Below are 27,991 nucleotides of genomic sequence, written 5' to 3' on the forward strand. Positions count from 1 at the left end.
GAATAAATGTGATTCATTCGGGCTGTGACGCTTTGAGATAGGCGTTTTTCTGTTCTATCTTTATTTTGAACCAACCACGTCTCAACCACCATCACACAACAACCACCAACCACAACGCCGCTTCACAACAACAACCACACCTGCCTCTCAACAACCACGCCATCCTCACCACTCCACCAGCAACCGTCAACATCTCCACGAACACAAAAGGGGAACAACAACTCCCGCCCCGATTTCTCTGGTAAACAAGAATGACGGTTGAAGCACAACTCCCACCCCGATTTCTCTGGTAAACAAGGGTGACGGTTGAAACTCTCCCGCCCCGATTTCTCTGGTAAACAAGAATGACGGTTGAGGCTCAACTCCCGCCACAATTTCTCTGGTAAACAAGAATGACGGTTGAGTCTCAACTCCCACCCCGATTTCTCTGGTAAACAAGAATGACGGTTGAAGCTCAACTCCCGCCCCGATTTCTCTGGTGGAATGTTCCCCCCCGCGTGCCGCGAAGGGAGGGGCGGGGTGCCAGGGAAATAAAAGGGCGCACGGAGGCGCCGCAAAAGAAAAGAGTAACACCAATGGAAGTCAGGTCAGAGGAGGTCAGGTCAGGGCGGTCGGTGAGAGTGTCAGTATCAGTCGGCGGTTCATGGTCTTCTGCCCGTCTGGGTCTTGGAGAAGCGGTCCGTAGAGCGAACCGCTCATTGGAGCTTGCAGTCGGTGGGGAGTCCGGACGTCGCGGAGGGACGCGGACTGGAGGTGCCGCTCTGCCAGCTGTGCTGCGCGGACCTGCGCGTTTGTACAAGGAGCGCCGGAGAGAGCTCGCCCACCATCGCACCGCGAGGGTGCAGGTAACCTGCAACGGTCTCGTGGGACTCGTTCGGTCTGCCAAGTCCCACGCCATAAAGGCCCACGGGCCCCGTCTGCCCCCTTGTCTTTGAGGGTGGATCTTTGTATGGATCTTGTGGCGCCGTGTCTTGTAAAGTAAAACTGTATAAGTGTTGCAGTGTGTTCGCGTATTCGGTTAGCTCTGCATTGTTGTTTTTGTTTTAAATTGATATATGTATGCTCTTCTTGTGTCGTGTAAATAAAGTGCATTATGTAGAATTGTTCCCCGTTTCGCTGCGTCCTTTCCTTCGTTTGAATCTCCATCTTGCTTCACGTAACGGGTTCGTCGTGGGCTTAATACGCCCGATAATTAATCGGAACCATCGAGGCCGACGATAACACCGCTCGGTTATCCCGATAGTACGGAACGGACCGCTTAAGCGGCCCGTGTCCGGAGTCGACCTGCGGCGAGGTGCGATCGCCCGGTTTACCATCCGCGTGGGTACTTAGGTAGGTCGAGTTTGGCGAACAACCCTATCCCACGTGGGTGGCCGATTGGCACGATCGTGGTGAGGCCGAAAGGCCCACCCGTGACTAGCTCCCGGCGTTAGTCCGAGAGGGTCACGACAGAATTGTCCGTCCGGTGGGCGACGTGCCGCGATTCGAGTCACGTGGTCGATCGCACGCCGGCGGGTGCGAATTCGCAACAAAAAAAAATGTGTATATACATATATATATATATATATATATATATATATATATATATATATATATATATATATATATATATATATATATATATATATATATATATATATATATATATATATATATATATATATATATATATATATATATATATGTGTGTGTGTGTGACAAAATCCACAAAAAAGAAATATGTTGATATGTTTGTGGGGTAAATGGAGGAATTTCATTGTAAAGGTAGGATTGCATAGTGTAGCCTGGTCCGTTGATAGGCAGGAGACATCTCGATGTAAATTAAATTGGGAAAACTGTCAGCTTAAGATTGTTACGTGTTTCCGTGGAGAGGGGGTGGGGTGGGTGCTGTGTTCATTTGTTAGGGATTAAGGCTAATTTCTCCCAGTATATGATTGCCTCGTGACCTTTTCCTACATTTTTGCATTTACAAAGCCGGCTATAAAATAATTACGTTCTTATAACAACAACAATAACAGAGCCGAGCGTTCCGAGCAGGAAAGAAACCCCACCTTGGTACCGGCAAGTCACACCCCCAAGGCTTATGATTGGTCGGTGTGACGTGAGAGAGGGCGACATGCTCGAAGAGCAGATAGTTGGGCAAGGGACGCGACCCAGACGGTGTCTCGCTGGCTGGCTTCTCCTCTACACAACAAAATAGCAGCGCGATTCTCATTCATGCTGGGGTGAATTTGCCCGCATGCTGGAGCAAGACGTTGGCCATTGCTGTTCGGCTGAGTCACGAAACTGTACGAGAGAGAGAAAGAGAGAGAGAAAGAGAGAGAAAGGGAGAGATAAAGAGAGAGAAAGAGTAAGAGAAGAGGAGTGTGTCTCAGGATAATTCGGTGTTATCCCGTGGTGTGTTCGAGGAGGAAGGTGGGCCATCATTGTGAGCAGACCTGGTGTAAGAGAGGAGTGGGGTCAGCAGGTTCGTTCGTGAGAAGAAGCTACATGGCGGTTGGTGAGCCCTGGCGTTGAATACCATCACACAAATTACCTCACGCACGTTTCCCGCGCAGAGAGCGGCTTGATGTTATATTGGATGTGGTTTCCCATGCAGGATGATGCAGTTCAATCTCCAAGCTCCAAAAAGATCATCTCTGGACACCCAGCTAAGTGCCAGAATAAAGGGAAGGATTTTCTTTTATTTAATCTTTCCCCTTGTCTGTATCCGAGTCTGTGTGGAGACATCTCAAAATTAGCTTTAGTTACCTCACGTTTTTATTATCATGTTTTGATTTATTTCCATTATAAACATTTGATTTATATTCATTCAACCCTTATTTATTAGAGTTGCTTGTGTCTGTCTATTTGTTGTGTGTTCCGAGTATAAACCCTTGTGCCTCCGTCCTGGTGAATGCCTCTGGTACGTGCCTACGCCGCCCTCCATCCCACGCACACTGTAATCTCCAAGGATCACGTGTTCGTCTCCAAGGTAGAACCGTTCGGCTATCCGTCCAGGTCGGTGTTAACCACCCCTTCCACGACAATTGGGTCTCGGTAATTAACTTAACCGGTGTGGACACGACAATATTATCATCTATCTGTTTGTGGGTTTGTTTTTTGTTACTTTGACTTCTGAACACTCATGAACTGTTAATGGTGAACAAACTTTGGAACATAATGGGTGCTGAAGGTTTTGGTCAAGTTTTATATGCATTATATGTGTAGTGTCTGAGAAGAAAGCAAATAAATATTTGGGGGGGGGGGGGTCAACCCCCCAGTGGACCCCTTTTGACCACTATTTTTTTCTCATGCTATGAACAAACTTTGTTACATCCCAGGTGATGAAGGTTGTGGTCATTTCATCAGCATTGTGTATGTAGTTTCTGAGAAGAAAGCAAATACCTCTTTTTGGTGGAGGGTGGGGGGGGAAGAAACACCCCCATAAACTCCTTCTGTAGGTCCCTCAGACCAGCATCATTTTTTTAATGCCGTGAACATACTCTGGTACATCATGGGTGATGAAGGCTGTAGAGTCAAGTTCCTTCAGAATTGCATGTGTAGTTTCTGAGAAGAAAGCAAATACAGTACCTCTTTTGGCAGGCCCTCAGACCTCAAAGACTCCTCAGACCCTGATGTTTTTCATGCCATAAACAAACTTTGGTACATACTGGGTGATGAAGGTTGTGGCTTAGTTTCATAAAAATCGTGTGTGTGGTTTAAGAGAAGTTGCAACTGTTTGTGGACGGACGGACTACACGCCATCCCATAAGCTCCCCAGAACTACATTCCAGGTGAGCTAACCAGGGAACCGCTGGTAAAGGTGGATAAGAATAACCCACAAAATATTTAATGGAGAAGTACAAACTTTGATGGTGGTGAACAAACAAACCAATTTTAAGGTAGTGAACAAACTTTGATGCATCATGAGTGATGAAGGTTGTAATTAAATTTCATCGGAATTGTGTGTGCAGTTTCTGAAAAGAAAGCGAATACCTATTTTGTGGGGAATCACCCCCCCTCCCCCCATAAAGCCCATTTGACCCTGATTTTTAGCTCACCTTGAATGTAGTTCCGAGGAGCTTATGGGATGGCACGTTGTCCGTCCGTCAGTCAGTCCGTCCACAAATACTTGCAACGTCTTCTCTGAAACTACGCATACGATTTTGATGAAACTTTACCACAACGTTCATCACCGTGTATGTCCCAAACTTTGTTCGTGTCATTTGGGAATAAATAAATAAACAAATAAATAAATAAAATCGGGCTCTAAGTGGGTTTACGGGGGTTGCCCTGCAGAATAGGTATTTGCTTTCTTCTCAGAAACTATACACACAATTCCAATGAAACTTGACTACAACCTTCATCAGCCATGATGTACCGAAGCTTGTTCACACCATTAAAAAAAACTTAAAAAAAAAAACAAGGTCCAAGTGGATTTACAGGGGGTTGCCCCCCAACATTTGTATTTGCTTTCAACACCGAAAACACGTACACGATTTCGATGAAACTTGACCACAACCTTTATCATCAGTGATGTCCCAAAGTTTGTTCACGGCATTAAAATAAAAATCCGTAGGTATTTACATTCTCCTCCGTTACATATTTTGTGGGTCATCCATGCCTATCACTGGGTACCTAGTTATCTTATCCAGCCGCTACCAGGTGACACCCAGGGACATTGCTCATTTGTTGTAAATACTGTGAATAAACTTTGGTAGATCATGGGGGATGTAGGTTGTGGTCAGGTTTCATCGAAATTGTGTGTGTGGTTTTGGAGAAGAAAGCAAATACATATTTGTGGGGGGCAACCCCCCCTTAAACACCATTTTTTCTCATGCCGTGAACAAACTTTGTACGTCCCTTATGATGAAGGTTGTTGTCAAGTTTCATCATAATTGTGTGAGTGGTTTCTGAGAAGAAAGCAAATGCTAATTTTTGGGGGAAACCCCCCTGTACACCCCGTTAGACACCAATTTTTTTTTTTTTTTTTAACAGCGTGAACAAACTTTGGAACATCACGGGTGATGAAGGTTGTGGTCACGTTTCATTGGAATTGTGTGTGTGGTTTCAAGCAAATACATATTTTGGGGGACAACCCCCCCCCCACCATACACCCCGATTTTTTTTTTTTTTTAATATCGTGAACAAAGTTTAGTACATCATGGGTAATGAAGGTTGTGGTGAAATTTCATCAGAATTGCTACTGTAGTTTCTGAGAAGAAAGCAAATACAGTAAAACTCTTTTAAATCGCGGCCGTTGGGGTCCATAAAATAAAAATCTGCGGTTTAGACGATAAGCGGATCCGTAAATAATATTAAGAAAACCGCGAATAATATCAATAAAATATAATCTTGTACCAACGGACCGCGGATAGGGAGTATAAGCGGAAAACATGCGAGGCGCGTTCACCCAACAACACTAACCTTGCCGCCATCCGGAAACAGTTCTGGATGTGTGCTTCCTCTTTTCCCCTGGCATGTTGACCGATGACTTCACAGCAATGTCGGAGGGAGATGAAGAAGATGCTAGCTTCGATGTTTGAAAAGGCTGTAGAATCGCGGATTATCAATGTGTGGTCTGTAGTAAGTAGTCTAAGGTTATGATTGAGATGGATTTGACCTGAGGTTTTATACAGAAGAGGTGAGAGCAAGTTTATGACACCCCACCACCTCAGATTCGCTCACCGCGTGTCAAAAAGGAATCAATTGTTGGGTTTAATGTCGAATTAAGGGCTTAAACCGCGGATTATAGCAGGTGTCGGCGGTTAGCGAACATATGTCAATGATTTGACAAGCCATTGTGTGTTTTACACCAACATCTGCGCATTCACACTTGTACAACGGTTCAGACCGCGGTTGAGATCAAAGACAGGTGTCGGCAGTTAGCGAAAATATGAAAATGATTTGACAAGCCAATGTGTGTTTTACACCAACATCCGCGCATTCACACTTGTACAATGGTTCAGACCGCGGTTGAGATCAAAGACCCACATTCCACCCAAAAATACTACTATTTCATGTTTAAATTTTGGGGTCCATGGTGGGCCCGTGGATTAGCCGATTTCACGGTTAAAAAGGCTGCCAATTAAGAGGTTTTTTTACTGTACCTATTTTGGAGGACAACCCCCCCCTCCCCAACCCTGTAAACTCCTTCAGTCGACCCCCTCGGACCCAGATTTTTTAATGACCTGAACAATCTTTAGGACATCATGGGGAATGAAGGTTGTGGTGTAGTTTCATTGGAATTGCAGGTGCAGTTTCTGAGAAGAAAGCAAATAGGCCAGATTTTTTTAATGCCACGAAAAACTTTGGCACATACCGGGTGATGAAGGTTGTTGGTATAGTTTCAGAGAAGTTGCCAATGTTTTTGGACGGACTGACTATGCACAATCCCATAAACTCCCCAGAACTACGTTCCAGGTAAGCTAAAAAAAACAAAAAACAATGCCCCGACATTCGTGGCATTTTACGGGAACATATCCCCCGCCAATGTCGGGTTCCTACAGTGTTACATCCCATGTTACTCGATTTTATATTATCACACATGCTTCATGATCTGGTTCATTTTCAAAGGGCTGTATTTTCCAAACAGGTCAATTTTGTTTAAAGCTGAATAACCAAATATTCTGAAACTAATGAAAAAAAACAAATTTTGTGCAACTTTATCCAGGTTTCATGGTGATGTCACAATCTAAAGAAGACACAAAACTCGACATTTTGTAAAGTGTAGACTTATCAATCAAATGATTGCACATAAGGAAGACATTTACAGCCAAACAATCTAGACATCAACAGTCGCTTCAAGCTAACAAAGCTACAGGTTCAAACTCAATCATGTCAAAGCTAATAATAAAAAAAAGACAAATTCAATTCAGTTTACATTGGAGACAAATTATTTCCCTCCTTCCAAACCATGGTTCTGTTGACACACAGAATGCACCTGAGACCATCTAAAATCCTAAAGCTTCTGGGACTCACGTGCACATCGTAATGGCTTCACGCTCACACCATCTCAGCGAGTATATACCGATTCCCTTGATTTATGAACTCCCAACCCCACGTTCAAAAAAATCCTGCATCCACCTCTGCTAAGATAAGAAGTGATTTATTACATTATAGGGCTCCTGGTGTGAGGGGAATGCAAGATAGAAGATTTCATGAATAATTCAGAAAGGCATGTGGTAAGGGAAAGGCGTTGATTAAGGGGGATATTAATTTTACAGGAATCGATTGGGTCCAGGGAAAGGGCAAATTGGGTCCGCAGACATTTGTAGAGCAAATGAGGATTTCCTAGATCTTGTCCAGGATTGGTTTTTTTTTTTAACCAGTTTGTAGATAAGGCTACAAAAGTGAATGCAGTGCAAGATTTCTTTTTACATAATGATCCAAATGTGGTGAAGGTGGAGGTAGGAGAGCATTTTTTTGTTGTATACATAGTCGAGGTTCGCAGAAGAGGATAATACACCAAACGGGTCAGGACATAACAGACAAAAACAGCACGCAAAACACGCATGCATGGGGTGGGCAAGATGGATACAGAAGGAATCTTCAAGGAGGGAAAACTGGAAAATTGGAACCGAGGGATTTGAGTGGGGAATAACGAGGGTATTCATGGAGAAGTGATGATAAAACGGTGTGCTTGCAACAATCTTATGTTAACAATTAGAGTTTAGGATACTGGCGGAGTAAGTCTATTAAATTACAGGACGGCAAATATTGGTGGTGGAGGTGGTCGTATGGCAGCTTAGCTGCCGGGGTAGCTATCATTTCTTGAAGCGCGACTGTGTTGCTGATGCAGTGCCCCTCTACCAGTGCACACACTGGAACTAGTACTCACTTCGCCGACCTCGGAAGGATGACAGGTTGAGTCAACCCCCTGGTGTATTAATTCAGCGGCCGATGGGGCTTGAACTCAGGACCCCAGGATCCCAAGCCACCACCCGAACCACTGAGCCAACACCAGGCTATTGGCAAATATTGATGGTAGGAGGACAGAGTTGCGTGCTCGGCCTATACATTCATTGGGACATGTCAAGAAGTGGGAATTCAGCATCAGACACATGGCCAACATACCTTTAAAGAGCAAATGTGCAGTGCACGGAGTAAATATATCCCAGTGAGGTATAAAAACAGGCAGAATGAGAACAGTATGGTTGAGCAGGGAGGTAAGGCATGTTGTTAAGGATAAGCAGAAAGCATTTATTACCTCTGTCACCGAAGGTGGAAGGAGGTTATGTTTTCACCCCTGTCTGTCTGTGTGTTTGTTTGTGTGCAGGATATTAAAAAAAAAAAAAAGGTTGTGGACGGATCTGGAGGAAATTTGGTGGGCAGGTTGGGTGTGTGACACGGACAAACTGATTGGATTTTGTTGAAGATCCGAATCAGGAGACGAGGATTTTTAAAGTGATTCTTCACCATCGAGAGATTGGGCCAAAAAACGATATTCAGCACAATATCTCAAACAGTTGAGAACGGATTCGAAAGAAACTTGGTGGACACGTTGTGCGTGTGTGACAATGACGAATTGATTCGATTTTGGTGAAGATCCGAATCCAGATATGGAAACGAATTTTTATTAATTTTTAAACGTGATCCTTTACCATTGAGAGACGAGACCAAAAAGGACACACAGCATGTTTCAAATATTTATTGGGCTCGAGATATTCTCCTGGATCAGGCATCGCCATGGTGGAGACATGTGCTTCACTGAATGGCTGTTCGAGTTCGGTATTTAAAATCACACGGCTGGAGTCCGACTCGGATCACTGTCGGAGTAAATCGGGGCGAGTTAAGAAAATAACTCAGCAAGCCAAAAGAGAGGACGATAAGGACGTGGCCAAGAATGTTAAACACGACAGCAACACATTCTTCAAGTATATCAAGGAATTCCCTTGCTGAAGACAGAACTCGCAGAGTTTTCTGATCGACCAGAATAACACGTATACAGCGGATATAAACACACAGGGCCAGAACATTGCACTCACGTCACCACCGAAACCAACGAAATGGTTTTGAGTCATTAAAATTACAAACAATCGGCGAAATGCATCTTCATGATTCAAATAAAACTACAGGAAAAAAAAATGGGGGGGGTTTGATAAAGTAGGCCGCAGGCTCCGCATTGCTTTACCTCAGTTGGCGATGGCGGGAAAGGAGAGACGCTTTATATGGCGCAAAATTCAAAAGTTTCCTTTAAAAAAATTTCTCTCAACACAATAATACTTCCATTGCTTGTGGCAAAGAAATATTTTCAAAACTACATGAACTCAAGTTGCGTTCGAACAGGGCGGAAATTGACGTGGTCACGTGCTCATCGCGGCCTCAGATGCCTTTTGTATTTCCTTGTTTGTGAAACGGTTTTTGGTTTTTCATTTCCGGGTTAGTTTTGCGAAACACACTGAATGGAATAAATTATTTTATATTTCGTTGTGAAACCGTTTTTGAGGTTCCGTTTGAGCGGCCTTCCGGCTGCCGCTTCATGGCTTGTGGCGGTTCAAATGCTCAATGTTACATCCTGTTCGTTCAGGATTAAATGAACAAGAAAAACAATGGGACTGATGTGGAAACGATGGAACGAAATTACTATTAGCGATATCTGGACGTGTTGAAGGAAGGTAACAACGTTTAAGTAAAAGGCACACTGAATTGTTCAATGTGACGGTGTTTAATTCCATGTGGAATGAATACGTCCTAAAGAAAGCATTCATGAATTAATTTATAGGTGGTCTTAAAAATAATTTGATATTTATTATTATCAGGCACACGCGAGGCCAAAAACGGGGTTCAGCAATTATGTCCACGCGTCCGTCCACGATCGAGGAACAGCCTATTTAAATCGAATATACACAAGGGGAGAGAGGGGAGAAAGAGAGGGGTGGGGGAGAAAGAGGAGGGAGGGGGAGAAAGAGGAGGAGGGGGAGAAAGAGGAGGGAGGGGAGAAAGAGGAGGGAGGGGGAGAAAGAGGAGGGAGGGGGAGAAAGAGGAGGGAGGGGGAGAAAGAGGAGGGAGGGGAGAAAGAGGAGGGAGGGGGAGAAAGAGGAGGGAGGGGGAGAAAGAGGAGGGAGGGGAGAAAGAGGAGGGAGGGGGAGAAAGAGGAGGGAGGGGGAGAAAGAGGAGGGAGGGGGAGAAAGAGGAGGGAGGGGGAGAAAGAGGGGGAGGGGGAGAAAGAGGGGGAGGGGGAGAAAGAGGAGGGAGGGGAGAAAGAGGAGGGAGGGGGAGAAAGAGGAGGGAGGGGGAGAAAAGAGGAGGGAGGGGGAGAAAGAGGAGGGAGGGGGAGAAAGAGGAGGGAGGGGGAGAAAGAGGGGGAGGGGGAGAAAGAGGAGGGAGGGCAAATGAGGAGAGGTGGTGGAGCAAGGAGAGGGAGGGAGGAGAGGGAGAGGGAGGGGAGGAGAGGGAGGAGGAGGGGAGGGGAGGAGAGGGAGGGGAGGGGAGGGAGGAGAGAGGGAGGGGAGGGGAGGGAGGGGGAGGGGAGAGGGAGAGGGGAGGGAGGGAGGGGAGGAGGAGGAGGAGAGGGAGGAGAGGGAGGGAGGGAGAGGAGGGGGAGGGAGAGAGAGGGAGGGAGGGGAGGAGGAGAGGGGAGGGAGAGGAGGAGGGGAGGGAGGAGGAAGAGAGGAGGGAGGGGAGGGGAGGGAGGGGAGAGGGAGGGAAGGGAGGGGAGGAGGGAGGGGAGGGGAGGGAGAGGGAGGGGAGGGAGGGGAGGGAGAGGGAGGGGAGGGAGAGGAGAGGGAGGGAGGGGAGGGAGAGGGAGGAGAGGGAGAGAGGGGAGAGAGGAGAGGGGAGGGGAGGGGAGGGGAGAGGGAGAGAGGGAGGGGAGGGGAGGGAGAGGAGAGGGAGGGAGGAGGGGAGAGGGAGGGGAGGGGAGGGAGGGGAGGGGAGGGAGGAGGAGGGGGAGGGGAGGGGAGGGAGAGGAGGGAGGGGAGAGGGAGGAGGAGGGGAGGGGAGGGGAGGGCAGTGAGGGAGGGAGGAGAGGGAGGGGAGGGAGTGAGGGAGGGAGGGGAGGGGAGGGAGGAGAGGGAGGGGAGGGAGGAGAGGGGAGGGAGGAGAGGGAGGGGAGGGAGGAGAGGGAGGGGAGGGAACGGGGAGTGAGAGGAAGGAGGGGAGGGGAGGGGAGGGGAGCGAGGCGAGGGAGGGGAGCGAGGAGAGGGAGGGGAGCGAGGAGAGAGGGAGGGGAGCGAGGAGAGGGAGGGAGAAGCGAGGAGAGGGAGAGGGAGGGGAGGGAGGGGGAGCGAGAGAGGGAGGGAGGGAGGGGGAGCGAGGAGAGGGAGGGGAGGGAGGGGAGCGAGGAGAGGGAGGGGAGGGAGGGGAGCGAGGGGAGGGAGGGAGGGGGAGCGAGGGGAGGGAGGAGAGGGAGGAGGGGAGGGGAGGGAGGGGAGGGGAGGGAGGGAGGGGAGGGAGGGAGGAGGGAGAGAGGGAGGGAGGGAGGGAGGGGGAGGGAGAGGGAGGAGCGAGGGAGGGAGGGAGGGGGAGCGAGGAGAGGGAGGGAGGGAGGGAGAGGGAGAGGGAGGGAGGGAGGGAGGGAGGGAGCGAGGAGAGGGAGAAGCGAAGAGAGGGAGGGGAGGTGGAGAGAGGAGAGGGAGGAGAGGGAGGGGAGCGAGAGAGAGGGAGGGGAGGGAGGGAGGGGGAGCGAGGAGAGGCAGAGGAGAGGGAGCGAGGAGAGGCAGAGGAGAGGGAGCGAAGAGAGGCAGAGGAGAGGGAGCGAGGAGAGGCAGAGGAGAGGGAGCGAGGAGGAGAGGGAGGGGAGGGGAGTGAGGAGAGGGAGGGAGCGAGGAGAGGGAGGAGGAGCAAGGAGAGGGAGGAGAGGAGGGAGGGGAGAGGGAGGAAGGGGAGGGAGAGAGCGGGGGAGGGGAGAGAGGGAGGGAGGGGAGAGGGAGGAAGGGGAGGGAGAGGGAGGGAGGGGAGAGGGAGGGAGAGGAGGAGGGAAGAGCAAGGAGAGGGTGGGGAGGAGGAGGGAGAGAGGAGAGAGGGAGGAGGAGGGAGGGAGGAGAGAGGAAGGGAGGAGAGAGGGAGGGAGGGGAGAGGGAGGAAGGGGGGAGTGAGGAGAGAGGGAGGGAGAGCGAGGAGAGGGAGGGGAGGGAGAGCGAGGAGAGGAAGGGGAGGAAGAGCGAGGAGGAGGGAGGAGGAAGGAGAGTGAGGAGGGAGGGAGAGTACTGTACTATCCTTGGAAAGTGAAATTCATAGGACCTTGGTGGTTAAGGCAGTATAGGGGGTTTCAAGCCCACTTCGGGCTATACGAAGCCCTTTTCCAAGCCACACCCACTCCCATAACCATCCTAATATTTTGAAACTAATATTATCAAACGAAAGTTCCATAGCTGCACTCACAAAACCAATAGTAAAATCCATGGGACCAATTAAAAACAAAGAATAAAATAGGTTCAAATTTGCCTTGTTTGACAGATAATGTACATATCTATGTACATACAATGTACAGGTATATGTACACGACATGTACATGGTTTGCCTCGATCACCAATTTCCATCACTTGCAACAGAAGTCCACTATATTCCAATGCTGATTCTATTTGAAACTGTAAAATATGTATGTATTATGAAATAAATACTGTTTTGAGCAAATTTTGTCTTTTGTACACATTCTTTATCTTGAAACCACGTTATCATGAGATGCAAGGTGATTTCTTTCATTTGTATTTGCCGCCTTACATGACTTTTTTCTCATCATGCATTTGTAATTTCCTTTTCTTTGTCTTGGCAAGATGAAGGAACATGTAAAAAATGAAAGCTGAATTTATATCCCCCCCAATCCTTATACAGTATACCTGGTAAGTTACAATTTCCCACATTTGTCTGCTTATAAATACGTCAAAGGTTATCTGGGATTAGCAGTTTTGAAATCCAGCATCAATTCAATCCAAGATACCATGTGTTTACTGTCTGTAACTATGTGAAATCAGCATAGTTCTATCATGAGGCATTATGAATGTAGGTCATACTAATGCCATGGTGTCAGGGATAGCATGGCTGAGTCTCGTTCATGTTTAGTTGATTTATTTATATTTTAGTTTGTTGAATGAAAGCCAGTAGAAAAATGGGGCGATTTGAACATTGCTTCTTGCTGTTAATGTCCAGTCCATTCTGAAAAAACATAGGCTAAATAAAATCTTATTGAAAAAAATCCTTTTATTCATGCACCAATAAAAGTTTAGGCCTATTTCTCCAAACACATACTTTTGCTCGACAGTAAATGCATCTTTTTGTTTCAGGGGACATCACTCAGCCATGGCATATAGATCGTGCATTTTCAACAACGGAAATCATGGTATTTGAGGTCCATTTCTGCCACGAAGAGCTCACTCGTTGACCAGTATAGCATCACTGAATTCTGGAGAATGGAGAGGCTGTCAATGTTTCATTCCTTCATTTGTGTGAAAAGGAATTATTCATTTGGCCCAGTACACTAGAGATCGAAGAACACCCAATTTCAACAGTTCTGTGTAAGATGCATCCGTCAATGGTTATCAACAATCGATGCCAGCTGATCTTCCTAATAGAAAGATTATGAAGATGCCAAGGCATACATCAAACGTTTAACATATAAAAAATGTGGACAGATTCCCATGAACCATCCTAAAAATACTGTCTGTTTCTTATAAACCATCCTACCCAAGAGTTACATAAATTGTATCTAAATATTTCATGGATTTTCTTCAAACTTTTCAGGAAAATAAAATATTCACATCGAGAAAACATTTTTCTATCTATCTCGGCCACATTCAAAACAGCATGGGGTTAAAGGAAACAAACAGATTTTTTGGATGGATGGCCCAGAAACAGATGACATTTAGTGAAAGTACTTTACTCATGAATCAGCAATGGAATATAGTGGACTTCTGTAGCAAGTGATGGAAATTGGTGACAGAGGCAGACCATGTACATGTCATGTACATATACCTGTACATTGTATGTACATAGATATGTACATTATCTGACAAACAAGGCAACTTTGGACCTGTATTATTCTTTGTTTTTAAAAGGTCCCATGGATTTTACTATTGGTTTTGGTAGTATAGATATGAAACTTTCATTTGATAATATTAGTTTCAAAATATCAGGATGGTTATGGGAGTGGGCGTGCCTCGAAAAAGGGCTTCATATAACCCGAAGTGGTCTTGAGACCTCCCTTTATTGCCATAACCACCAAGGTCCTATGAATGTTTTACTTTCCTGGGATAGTATAGTACTCATACTATCTTATGCACTAATAAAATCCATGGGACCTTGATGGTTATTAAAAATTTGGCCAGAGAAAGTCTGAAGTGAATGTTTGCCAAAAGGGATTATAGGTGGCATCACATCCATAACTATCCAGATCCCAAAGATTTTTGTTCAAAATATTTTAGTACCCAAACCATAAAATAAGTTTGTAAAGGAATTTCCTTGGGCAACTGATGGTTATTCTAAATAATTCACTTTGAAAATGGAAAAAAAATTCAAGGGTGTCAAAATCTATAAATTTTGGGTGTGGCCCAAACGGCGGGGAATGGGTCAATCACATCAAAAATTTGGCTGAGTTTTAGACCACACACAACCGAGGATAAAAAAAAAAATTAGAAAAATATCTGAAGACATCAATGTTCAAATGCTACCATTTTGGGCATATCTTATAAAAATTCACTCTTAATATGAAGTTTTAATCATCATCAATTTATTTATTTTATCACCCCCAAAGCCATCATGATAAAATGTTTCTACAGTGCTTTGGGGGATCCTAAAGAGTTGTGGTGTGCCTTCAAGACCACCATCCTTGATGTTGCCGGTGGATGTCTTGGAATTCACCGTTGGGCGAAGAAGAATTTTGTCTCTCAAGGGACACTGGACACCATTGACTAGAGTCGCAGGGCCAGGCTGAATGACAGAGCTGAGCTATTCAGGGAGCTGAGGCGTAAAACTGTACATGCGCTAAGGGTGAACAAGGAGGCCTGTGTGAGGAATCTGTGAGGAGGTAGAGCATCACCTGTGGACAGGTGATTCTCATACTGATTACAGGGGAAATTGTGCATTGTGTTCCTCCAACCCCCTCCCTCGGTGTACCACATTTAGAACAGAGGATGGTGGGCTCTCGACAGAGGAGTTCGAGTGAAGGCTCACTGGGCTCACTCACAGCTGATCCACGAGCTGTCGAGATGGATGTCAGGGGTGTTACTACCCCTATTGCTGATCCTCCAGTCAACTGTGGTCCACCTTCGTTTGTGGAAACACAGACTGCGGTGAACCGGTTGAAATGGGGTAAAGCTCCTGGGATCTGTGGCATCCATGCTGAACTTTTCAAGGCTGGTGGAAATGCTGTATTTGTGTCGTTGCATGCAGTTCTGTGCTCTGCCTGGAACACAGGCATCATCCCAACTGACTGGAAGAGGGGTCTTGTTGACCCTCTCTGGAAAGGGAAAGGTAATCGCCACGACTGCAACAACTACCGAGGGGTGACGTTGCTCTCAGTGCCGGGCAAGGTCTTTGCTCAGATAATTCTTAAAAAGGTTCGCCACCATCTGCTTGAGCACCAGCATCCAGAGCAGTCAGGCTTTCACCAAAGAGGTCAATGATTTACCATATCCTTGCTTTTCGGGACCTCACCTAACGCAGCCGAGAGTTTCGGCAGGGGTTGCAGCCTATGTTGATCTCTGTTAAGCGTTTGATTCAGTGAAACAGGATGCCCTCTGGAGGATTCTTGGTCTTCGTGGGGTGCCACCAAAACGGATCAATCTGATGTCTGAACTCTACTCTGGAACTGAGAGTGCTGTAAGATGTGGTGGTACCATCTCTGACTTATTTCCAGTTGTTACTGGAGTTTGTCAGGGGTGTGTACTGGCCCCCACACTTTTCAGTACTTGTATGGACTGGATTATTGGGAGGAGATCGGAGAGATCAGGTTGCAGTGCATTGTTTGGGAATGTTAAGATGTCTGATCTTGATTTCGCAGACGATGCAGTCATCTTTGCGTAGACTCGAGATATCCTTTTGGAGGCCCTCAAGGTGCTGAATGAGGAGTCGGAGCCACTGGGGTTACAAATTTCCTGAGTCAAAACTAAGATCGAAGCTTTCAAAGACATCTTGGATGCTGCTCTCCTGTCTGTACATGTTTGTGGTGAGGATGTTGACGTCACGGTGAGATTCACTTACCTTGGCAGTGATATTCGTATCTCTGCTGGCTGTGTGCTAGAGGTCAAGAGACGTCGGGGTCGGGCCTGGGGAGTCATGAATTCACTGGATCATGGGGTGTGGTGCTGCCGGTACCTTCGTGAGGATGATGAAAGTCCAAGTCTTCAAGTCCTTGTTGCTCCCAGTCTTGCTCTGTAGATGTGAGACTTGGACTCTGACCAAGGATCTGAGACGGAGACTTAATTCCTGTGGTACCAGGTCTCTTCGGAGAATCCTTGGCTATCACTGGTTGGACTTTGTGTCTAACGAGCAGTTGCTGAGAGACACTCAAATGAGATTTTTTACCTGCATAGTCCGTGAGCGTCAACTGCGGCTGTATTGACATCTGGCTCGTTTTCCTGACGCTGATCCTGCTCACCAGATTCTCTCAGCGAGGGAGCCTCGTGAGTGGAGGAGGCCAATGGGCCCACCACATGCCTCGTGGTTGCAGCAGGTTGATCAGCATCTCAAGATGGGGATGCGCCATGCGCCTGGGGGATAAACAGAGGGAGGTCTCTGGAGTTCCGGTGGAAAGTAGATGCTGCGACGCGTTGCTCCTGCACACGGTCCCATACCTGACCTGGTCTTTGGGATCTTTTGGGGTGTTTTGGGTCTTCCTGGTCTTCAGGATATTTGGTGTATTGGGAGTGTTTGGGGTCTTCCGAGACTTTTTGGTCTTGGGGGTATTCGAAGCCTTGGGGGTCTTTTGTGGTCTTCTGGGTCTTCTTGGTCTCCAGGATATTCGGAGTCTTGGGGGGGGGTCTTCTCAGTCTTTTGGAGTCTTCTTGGTCTTCCTTGTCTTTGGGATCTTCAGGGCCTTGGGGGTCTTCTGGGTTTTTGGGTCTTCCTGGTCTTAGTCTTCAGGATCTTCGGGGTTTGGGGGTCTTCAGGGCCTTGGGGATCTTCGGAGCCTTTGAGGTCTTGGTGGGCGTGGGGGTTTTGGGGGTCTTCAGGGTCCAAGGGGTCTTTTGCGTCTTCGGTAACTTTTCAGTCTTCGGGGGCTTTTGGGTCTTCGAAGTGTTCTTGGGTCTTGGGGTTCTTCAGGGTATTGGGGGTCTTCAGGGTCTTGAGAGTTTTGGGGGTCTTGGGAGTATTTTGGGGTCTTCAGGGACTTGGGGGTCTTGTGGGTCTTTGCAGACTCTTCCCAGACACTTGGGGTCTTTAGGGTCTTGGGGGTTTTAAAGGATATTCAAAGTTCGAAGGGGTCTCAGCAGTCTTAAGGGTCAAAAGGTCCATTCCAATCGTGAAAAATAAAGAATAGACTACGAACTGATAGACAAAAAGTATGCCTCATATATATATATATATACACACACACACACACACACACACACACACACACACACACACACACACACACACACACACACACACACACACACACACACACACACACACACACACACACACACACACCTGTAATTATAGATAGATGAAATGAGGTCAATGAGATGACAAATGAAGGGGTTGAATGCAGACTGCAGAGCAATGAGTAAGGAAACCCGTCGTTGTGAATCGTTTTTACCACCAAATTGAGATGTATTTCGTTGGCAAGCATGTTGAGTGGAGCTGAATTCCTTAACACTTCCAAAGTCCACACCGTTTTGACAATTGGAAACAAAAAAAAATTGTGCACTTTTTTCATAAATTATTTTCGGAACAATATTTCTTCAATAAATAAATAATAATAAAAATTGTCTCCATGTACACACCTTTATCTCGTCAGCACCTCTTCATAAACAACATTGCTGAGGAAACGGCCCTTCTTCATTGTTTCCTCGTCCAGGGCAAGAATTCCGGAGGCTGCTGGACCTGCCAACCTTTTGATAAATTATTAGTTTTAATGTCCAATTATTCAATTAGCGCCAACGTATTTTGCCTTTTCGCAAGGAAAAACACAAAGAGAAGAGAAGAGAAAAAAAACCCGTAATGGTGAACACGGCTGAGGTTCTCTTCCCCATCGGCCACACCTACGCAGCAACGTGTCCTGTCATTGGTTTGGTCAATAAATGGCCATAACTTGGGAACCACTTGTCCGATTAATATCAAACCTTGAAAAGGCACATCCTCATGTCCCCAGTAATATACCTGGCAAGTTTCAATTAGATCGGACCAGTGGTTGTCAAGAAACAGCGGTCACAGACACACAGACAGACACACACACACACACACACACACACACACACACACACACACACACACACACACACACACAGACAGACAGACAGACAGACAGACAGACAGACAGACACACACACACACAGATTGCTGGAATTATAGATAGACTAGTCCGTGCCCGTTAAAAAAAAAACCCGCGAACAAGAAACAACAACCACACAGGCCGTTTCTTCGCTCTCGCGTGTCCGTACGTGTGTGGCCCGGAAGTTCGCATATCGCAGTTACGATTATTCGCAATTTAGTTTTAATGGCCAATTATTCAATTAGCACCAACGTATTTTGCCTTTTCGCAATGTCGTTGCAAGGAAAAACACAAAGAGAAGAGAAGAGAAAAAAAACAACAAACGTTCGTGCAAAAAAAAAAAACCTTCGTGCAAAAAAAAATAAAAATTACTTTCTGGTTCGGAGCACACAAGCTTACTCTGATGTTACCGAAATGTATGCACCGTATCATATGAAAACGCTCATAACTTGGGGCATTGTGTTTATCTATAAATGCGCATAAGAAATCGAGAAATTATTAGAATACACGAAGTCATTACTATCCGGAAGTCCGTACGTTGTAACCCGTAATGGCGCACGCGGCTGAGGTTCCCTTCCCCCATCGGCCACGCCCACGCAGCAACGTGTCTTGTCATTGGTTGGTAAATAAATGGCCATAACTTGGGAAGCACTTGTCCGATTAATATCAAACCTTGAAAAGGCACATCCTCAGGGCCCCAGCAATATACCTGGTAAGTTTCAATTACATCGGACCTGTGGTTATCGAGAAACAGCGGTCACACACACACACACACACACACACACACACACACACACACACACACACACACACACACACACACACACACACACACACACACACACACACACACACACACACACACACACACACACACACACACACACACACACACAAACACACACACACACACTGCTGGAATTAGAGATAGATTATATACATGAACATTGCAGAACACAAATCTTGTTGTCACTTCCATGAACCTCTTGTTTTGCAGTACTCGGGCATCTTTTCTTTCGGACGTATTGGTGACCCCGACGTACTCCAAATGGAGGGACAAGGAGTTGTAAACATGCAACCGGTCGCCGGGAACGACCAACCAGCTGTGCCCTTCCACAGGCACTCAACCAGCTCCACCGGTAAAAGTGGTTCCATAAATTTCCCGCCATTCTGGTCCGATGACCTACAGTTGTGGTTTAGCCAAGTCGAAGCTGGCCGTCACGTTCATACGTACATTTCTCAGCACAATGTCTATCAGAGTGTGTTTTGCTTGTTGACCATTTCTCTTTGTTGTGATTTTTTTTAACATGCACAGTCTGCATCTCTTCTGCTACACCATATTGTATTTTGTTTGTACTTTCCATTCGATTTATGCACTAATAGTGGGGCAGATAACAGCAATTTTTGAGAGGAATCGTGCAAATGATGATACAAGCGTCAAATTTGGCACATTTGTTCTCCAGGGGATTCTAATCAAATCTGCCTGATTGCCCATTTGAAAATCCAATTTTTAAAAAAATTTGAAAAAAAAAAAAGCTTCAAAAAAGTCAAGATCACGAATCAATGTTGAATGCTGGCTGAGATTGGTGAATGTTTCAGAAACATCATCAAAGAAGTTCCAAGTCTGCCATGCAGTTTTCTTCCCTTTACCGCGGAAGGCAGACACGACGTCACATCCAGTGAACGCATGGAAGTATGGGATCCCTCTAGCTTTCTCAGGCCCTATTACAGAAACTACCTCATGGACTGGAATCCATCATGCCTTGGCTCCTTGGCCAAAGGCAATCCACATGTTCTCAAGACCTAGTTCCTGTAAGGAGGGCAGTACAGATATTGCTGTGACTAGTACGTCCGTGTCATTAGCCTTAATGATAATGGACTTGCTACCATCCGTCGTTGCATCCCTGGCGTGTACAAATATTTGAGTGTCAACTTCTTCATGACAACATGGAGACACAGCATCCAGTGACTTCCTTGTGTTGCTAATGGCATCTTCTCCTTTTGTGACAATGACTGTGCTTGTCGTCTGTACTTCACACATCTTTTCCGCAAGGAAGTGAAACAGCTCAGTCTTGTTGCTGTCATCTCAAAAAAGCTTCTCCAGTTACTTGGGGTCTTACTGGTTCCTGTCACTCTTCTTCTGATTCCTTGCCCCCTTTTCGACCTTTCCTCGGACTTCAGACTTGACTTCTTGCACACATCAAACACTACGTCCACCCTCTCGTATCTGGCACCATAGGATTCCACCTTTGGGATGATGTCTTCTTTAGCATCGTCATCAAATATCTTTGAAGTGTGTGGAGGTAGGGCATTGATAAGTGCTGAGCCATCAATGATGAATGCATCTCCCCTTGGTTCTCTGTCTGGGATGTTCACTTGCTCTTCAAGAATTTCAGCCAGCTGTGAATCCAAATTTTTTTTTGAAGTTTTTCTTTTTTTTTCAAATTTTTCAAAATTTGGATTTTCAAATGGCCAATGGGGCAGATTTGATCAGAAAGCCCTGCAGAACAGAAATGCCAAATTTGATGCTTGTATCATAATTTGCATGATTTTTCTACGATCTACTACACTATACCAGAGGGGTAAGTGTGTATCGGTATCATTTTGCCTTTGGTTTTGTAAAATGTGAATACACTTTATCTTTGGTTTTAACGAGGTGTCTTGGCAGGAGTTTTGAGAGCAGAGACCGTTGCAGTTTAATAAATAATTCACTCAGAAATCGAACGTTTTAAGAACGTCTTTTCTTCCACGCGAAATGTTAAACAAGGCGGTGTTTAAGGCAATAAGGGTGCTGTTCAACACTGTTTCAACAGCTCGCTAAACTTCTGGAATTTTTTAAACAATCTTTAAAACCATTATACAACCACTGCGAATGAGTTACCTCCGATATTTGCAGTATATCGTTGAACGTTGCACGGGGTAACGTGTTCTATGAACTGTGTATTTTATACAGAGGTTAAGGTAAAGGGAAGAGTTTTAAATGAATAGAATGGTAGGTTGACAAACTGGCAGGGAGGGAGGGGAATAGTTGGACAAGGGAAGCACACAAATATCAATGAGAGTAAATGATCTCTAGATCAACATGGAGGACAGGAAGAATGAGGATAGATCCTTGCTTGCTCAACAAAGGAGATGCAGACATCAACTCCCTTGTTCCTCGCTTCTCCCATCTATGGAATTACCTTTCAGAGACTGTTCATTCCCACTCTTCCCTCTCAGCGTCTCGCGTTTCAAGACCACCACCTCATGTCATCCCCCAACCAGACCCATTATCTTTATCACCCCCGTTAACTCTTCCTAACACAACTTTCCTTCTCGCTAGTTTCAGTGTTCTCAATCTCTCCTTTCCTGTTCGTTCATTACGTTGGTGGTTGGGCCCAATTGTTGCCCTGCTTCCCCCACTGTCAATTCAACCACGCTCTTCCATGTGCCTCGCTCTCATTGAGAAAAAAAAGAAGAGTTTACAGATGGATAATGTCAGTTGCCTTAAGGTGCTGTCACACCTTGACGATTTAGCCAGCGCATGCCGACTTATGAAAAATTTGTCTAAAACGCTGGCATACGTCGAATACGTTATGGTTAAGTTTGTATACGTGAAGAGCATGCTGAAAAACACTGCCATACGTCGTAGTACGCTGGCTTTCATCGTTGTACTTTGCGGTTGTCTTCAAATTTTCAATGCTTGAAATTTTATGACGTATGCCAGCGTATGACTCACACGTTCCGCTACGCTGGCCATAAGTTGTAGGCACGTTATACGATCATTGACACACGTCGACACACGTTACTTGTAAGTTACTCATAAGTCGAAACACGTCGAGGTAATGCTTAGCGTACCCAAAACTTATTTCTAACCTATGAGTAACGTGCTTTGAACCTATGTGTAACGTACCTCCAACGCATATTGACGTATGTAGACGTATTTGATTGACGTCTTCTGGACGACCACAGAACTTACTGAACGTGTTTCTAATTTACAGCTACCGTATAATGGTGTATTGGCAACGTTTAAAAAAACAAAAAAACAACAATAACTTCCGATATTTCGTCACGTGCCGTTACGTCACGTCCGATTGCCTCTTCAGTTTACTCATGTCTTATTCTTAGTTCCTCTGTGAATATTTTCTGTTTGAGGATATTGTCACGTCGATGTCGAAACTTAAAAGCAAATGTCCGAATATATTTTAAAATTCGTGATAGACTAAAAAACAAAATAATAAAAAACAACAACAACAACTTCAGATATTTCGTCACGTGCCTTCACGGAGCCAAGGAGAAAAAAAAATGTGCCTTGATGGAGAAAATAAGTTTCGGGTATGCTAAACATTACATCGAAGTGTTTCGACTTATGAGTAACTTACAAGGAACTTGTGTCGACGTGTGTCAACGATCGCATATCGTGCCGACAACTTATTCCCAGCGTAGCGGAACGTGTGAGCCATACAGCGAGTACGTCATAAAATTTTCAGCATGCTTGAAATTTCACGACGTACGAGACGTACCACGAAATATGACAGCGTACTTCATCGTTTTTCAGCGTGCTCTTAACGTATACACAACTTACCCATAACGTATTCGACGTGTGCCAGCTTGGTTCGGCAAATTTTTCATAGGTCAGCATACGCTGGCTAAATCGTCAAGGTGTGACTGCGTGGTTGACACTTTCAATCTTCAAGCGGTTATGATTTAAATCGGCGTGCAGCAGGTTTTTAACAGGCTACGCCACGAGTTTGTCGGCGATACGTGCAGCACGCTATGCCTAAGTTAAACTATCGTTGGGTATAGGTTGTGAACGCCGACAACAGGCTAAGCATTCGTTGGTATAAGTTATCTATAAGACAACGAAACGTTCTGTGCCCGTTACTAATATGTTATGCATACGACCAACACGTTATGAATCCGACCAAAACTTAAAAAAAAAACATCAAAATTTCAGCGTATGCCAACGTTTTACATACATTTTTATACGTTGCCATTGCTGGCTAAATAGTCATGGTGTGACAGCGCCTTTACAAGGAACTTCCATGCAAGAGGCCGTTGCACCCATAAAATCTGTACAATGGTTGCCAACACATGGTTATTAATAGTCTGTGCTCAGCGTCAAGCTCAGTTTCAAGCAAGGAAGCAGCATGTACCATTTTTAACGTCTTTGATATGGCTATGCTGGGGTTGGTATAGAATCATTTACCTCCCAGACTCAGAGTGCACGCTCTAACTATTACACCATTGAGTCTGCTGATAAAAGTGAGATGGTGATCAACCACTGTCTCTACTCCCATTAACCCTACCCTAACTCAATCCTCTTCTTCCAGGTAACTGTTTCCTCCCCCTCCTCTTTTCATCTTTGTTCATTCCTTTGGTTATTCAGTATCGTGTCCAAATGTTTCCCCGTTGTCAGTTTGTTGCCCTTGCACCATCTGTTTCCTTCTCCTCCGTAAGCTTTGACCTTGTGTTTAAAAAAAATCAACTGCTTTTTATGCCCAGCCTCCACCTGAGCTTCCATTTCTCATTTTCAATCTTCTTCTCATACTTCTTCTCTCCGCCTGAATCCCAACAGTGAGTGGTGGGCCACTCCGATCCGCCTTTTCCATTCCCCTCTGTCCTCATCTTCCTCTCTCAATCCTACACTCTTCATGACCTCCCTCCACCTTAATCTCTGTCTGTGGTGTCTTGAGCACAATGATGAGGACACTCGGAGAGAATCAAGTGCCATTTATTCAGCAAAGCAGGTCTTACCCTGCTGAGTCAACAGCGGCCTTACTCGAACGTACACGAGAACACACTCCTCCCTTAAGTCACATAGTCACCCAAATATATGGATTGTACAACACATATGGAAGAAACACGTGGACATTAATCTGCACATACGACTGTCAATGGCAGGACATTGGAAACAGGTGATGGATACCCACCAGACACCAAACCTGGTGGAACTATCACCACCCTGAACATCTGGATCCACAGATAGAGGAACAAGTGGTCAGTACGTGCTCACTGGCTCCTCGATGGATGAGGACACATCGGACGGCAGAACGGAATCTTCAGCGTATGAATGATCAGACCCGCGAGCCAACAATTGATTCACATGACGTTTCCAGGTAAGACTGGCTTGAGTATGAACAAGGTAGTTAGCCAGTCCGAAAACTCAGATCACAGTAGCCGGTACCCATTTCTGTTTGTGTAAATACTCTCGCACCAAAGCTGGCTGGTCCACCATGAACGAATGAACATCGGTCGCCGTAACAACTGCCAGTGCACAAGGTCGAAGCAAATCCAGCCGTGACTGCAACTGTCGCCATACATGCGGAAAGCAGGTGTTTCCTACATTGTAGAATGGACCGAATTACGATAGGCATGCAAAAACACATCGATCCGACTCTGCACGTACAACTTGGCCCCAACGTAAGGCATGTTTCAATGCTTTGACAAATGACTCGGACTGGCCATTTGTAGTTGGGTGGTAAAGGTGCTGACCTCAGGTGTTTGATACCATTGCCACGCATGAACACAGCAAACACCTCAGATACAAACTGTGGACCATTGCTCGAAACTAAAATCTCCGGAACACCTTTGTTCACAAAAATACTCCGCAGGCGCTCCGCCGTGTTCTCTGCCAAGATGGACTGCATGATAGCTACTTCCGGCCACTTAGAGTATGTGTCGATCACCATCAGAAACACTGCCCATGACCGGCCCTAAAAAAATCCACATGAATATGCTGCCATGCTGCCACGGGCGTCCACAACGAGACATGTGAGGGATTATCGGCATTACTTCGACACGTAGCACATACTTTTAATGTCCGCTCGATGTCTCCATCAAGCCTGGGCCGCCACAACAAACTCCAGGCTAAACTCTCGCATTAAGCATACCAAAATGACCCTCGGGTAACTCATCGAGAATGACGTAATGAAGAAGTAATGACCACCTTCATGCCCCACATAACACGACCTTGAGCTAAAGACAGCTCGGATGCATGAGACACAAATGGATCATATTCTGACGTCGAGGGCAACTCGCACTACTAACCTGACAATACAGCGTGCGCAACACGTGACAAAACGGGATCACCACGAATAGCAGTGGCCGTGTCTGCTGCTATTACCGGACGAGACTCAATCTGTTCGAACATGTACACCTGAATCTCATCGGTGGGTTTGGCGACGACCTTAGGAGATGGCATTCAGGACAGGCCATCAGAGTTAGCGTGCCGTTCGGAAGCACGAAATTTGATTTTGTAGTTGTACACACCGAGGAAGAGACACTTTCTTTGCAGCCGAGCATCGGCAGTGACTTGAAGAATGCCTTTCCAAGGATTGAACAAGAACTGAAGTGGCTAATGATCAGTTTGCAGGATGAAATGTCGACCTATCACGTACTGGCGAAACTTAAATACTGCCCATACCAGACTCAGCGCTTTACGCTCAATTTGAGTATAATTCTGCTCTGCAGTCGTCAGAGCATGTGGTGCAAAACACACCAGACGCTCAGTACCGTCACTCATTACCTGAGATAAAACGGCACTGATGCCGTACGACAAGCTGTCACACACAATAATGAGAGTATGTGAAGGTTCGTAATGTGTGAGAACTATGTCTGCAGGAAGGAGAGATTTGACTCGTTTGAATGGTGCTTGTTCCGTCAAACTCCACCTCCAGCGAACATCTCGACGCAGCATGCGAGTCAGTGGAGCGAGCTCAGTGCTTAAGCTGCTGACATAACTCTGGTAATACTGAGTGAGCCCAATGAAGGACCGAAGCTGAACTTTGTCTCTTGTGCTGGAAATGTCGGCTATGGCGAGGACTTTTTGAGGGGCTTTCAACAGCCCATCCAGGGTGATGATATGGCCCAGGTACTCCACTCACTTCTGAAAGAATAAACATTCGTCTTTGTTCAGGAAGAGACCCTGAGAAGCTAGCTTGGTCATCACCTTATCAATGTTCTCAAGAGGCTGTTCGACAATGGTGCCCACAATGAGGATGGCATCCAAGTAGCATTGTGCCGGTAAGTCGGCACAAAGATGATCCATAGCTTTCTGCCACGTTGCCGGAGTGAAGCGATACCAAAACAAAGCCGGGTATACTGGGATATACCCTGACATGTATTGACGGTGAGGAGGTGACGATCCTTTGGTGTGATCTCGAGATGGAAGTAGGCATCGCGCAAGTCCAACTTCGTGAAATACCGACTTCCTGCCAACTTTGAATACATCTCATTAATGGATGGCAGTGGCTCGTGCTCCACACAGAGGTTGTGGTGAATGGTTGCATGAGTTTAAAGTCATCACATAGATGGATACCTCCATTCCGCTTCAGCAATGTGACCACAGACGTTGCCTACTCAGAGTGTGCCACCGGTTCAATGACACCAATCTTTTCCAATCGGTTGAGTTCTGCTTTGAGCCGATCGCGAAGAGTATATGGCACAGGTTGAGGCTTACAGAATCGTGGACAGACACCCTCCTTTAGGTGAAGGTTACCTAGAGCATCTACAAGCTTCCCAAGCCCAGGCTCCTATGTAACTTGGTGGTTTTCCAATATCCCCTCCAACCAGGAATGAGACAAATGATGTATGAACACTGTAAATGTCTGCCCAATCCAAATGAATTGTGTGCAACCAGTCACGACCCATTTCACATGGGTCATCACGACCGTCACGACGTCATGACTTCAATCACAACCCATCACATGACGAGAGCTGGTCCAGAACCATCAACCACATGCAGGGGCAACTTCTTGCTGTTCCCGATAAAAAAATCACTACATCCATCAAACCTAATGCTTTGATCAGCTTCCCTGTGTATTTATGAAGGGTAGTGTGTCCTGAGGCCAACACCAGACAACCCAAACAACACCATATTTGCTTACTCACGAGACTGATTGATTGATCCACTGCGAAGTTGACTGGCCTGCCATTCACACTAACAGACACCTCAAAGGGGTGATTTGCAGCTGTCATCATAAAGATGCCAAGTTGATCAACCTCACTGCTAACCTTGACCACATTAACCGATGACAGTCCCTGGCCCTGACAGACCCTCCGCACATGGCCTGTCCTACCACACCGGTGACACTGCATTCCAAATAGACAGTTCGGACGAATATGTGAACCACCATACCCCTGATAAGACGTGTGGTAGATGGCCATTCTTTTCCTCTAGTAATTCTCTGCAGACTACTGTCGTAGGACCTGTTACCAACTATAGTATATGAGAGTACTACTCTCATATACTATTGTTCTAACTATAGCATTTTTGCATGGGGATGCACTGCTTGCATGCAGGTGGGACAAAAGAGGTTCCTGATATGTTGACCAAGATGGGGAATTGTGAGCACATGACCTGCTAGCAGCTATGGCGTTGACAGACAAGTCCTCTCCAACGATGACACGAACATCCTTTCTAGCTTGTTCCACAACAGATGCAGTTTCAACCCTTTCAGCAAACATAATTTCTTCAAACTTTATCCGAAGAACTGATGCGACCATCTTCTCATCCCACAACCCGGCGATAAAACGATCCTTCAATCTCTGTGACTGTTCACCATCACCAAAATGGCAATCCCCTACTAGATGCTCGAGTCTGGCAACAAAATCAGCTCCCCTCTCGTCGGGAAACTGAACCAGGTTGTCAAACTCATACCGCGATAAGGCCTA

The 27,991-nt window shown here is 46.1% G+C and overlaps 1 protein-coding gene and 1 long non-coding RNA gene across 7 annotated transcripts in view; one reads left to right on the forward strand and one right to left on the reverse strand.

The window, feature by feature from the left end:
- Positions 1-9,304, reverse strand: part of LOC147023173 (uncharacterized) — a 96,378-nt gene extending 87,074 nt beyond the window's left edge. For 2 of the 5 annotated variants that reach the window (XM_085888326.1, XM_085888330.1), the window contains exon 1: positions 9,116-9,304. The gene's annotated coding sequence lies outside the window, so the exon portion shown is untranslated. Of the gene's footprint in view, positions 1-3,387; positions 3,550-5,409; positions 5,606-9,115 lie in introns of all 5 variants that reach the window. The other 3 variants (XM_085888329.1, XM_085888328.1, XM_085888327.1) reach the window with 3 other exon arrangements.
- Positions 9,305-9,375: 71 nt separating this feature from the next.
- LOC147023175 (uncharacterized) overlaps positions 9,376-27,991 on the forward strand; it is a 38,071-nt gene continuing 19,455 nt past the window's right edge. For both annotated transcript variants that reach the window (XR_015060060.1, XR_015060059.1), the window contains exons 1-2: positions 9,376-9,599; positions 19,335-19,476. This is a non-coding gene — a long non-coding RNA (uncharacterized LOC147023175). The remainder of the gene's footprint in view (positions 9,600-19,334; positions 19,477-27,991) is intronic.

The sequence above is a fragment of the Eptatretus burgeri genome, chromosome 7 (genome assembly GCF_056783735.1).
Source record: "Eptatretus burgeri isolate ZD-2024b chromosome 7, Ebu_testis_v1, whole genome shotgun sequence".
In the NCBI taxonomy this organism is placed as follows: Eukaryota; Metazoa; Chordata; class Myxini; order Myxiniformes; family Myxinidae; genus Eptatretus; species Eptatretus burgeri.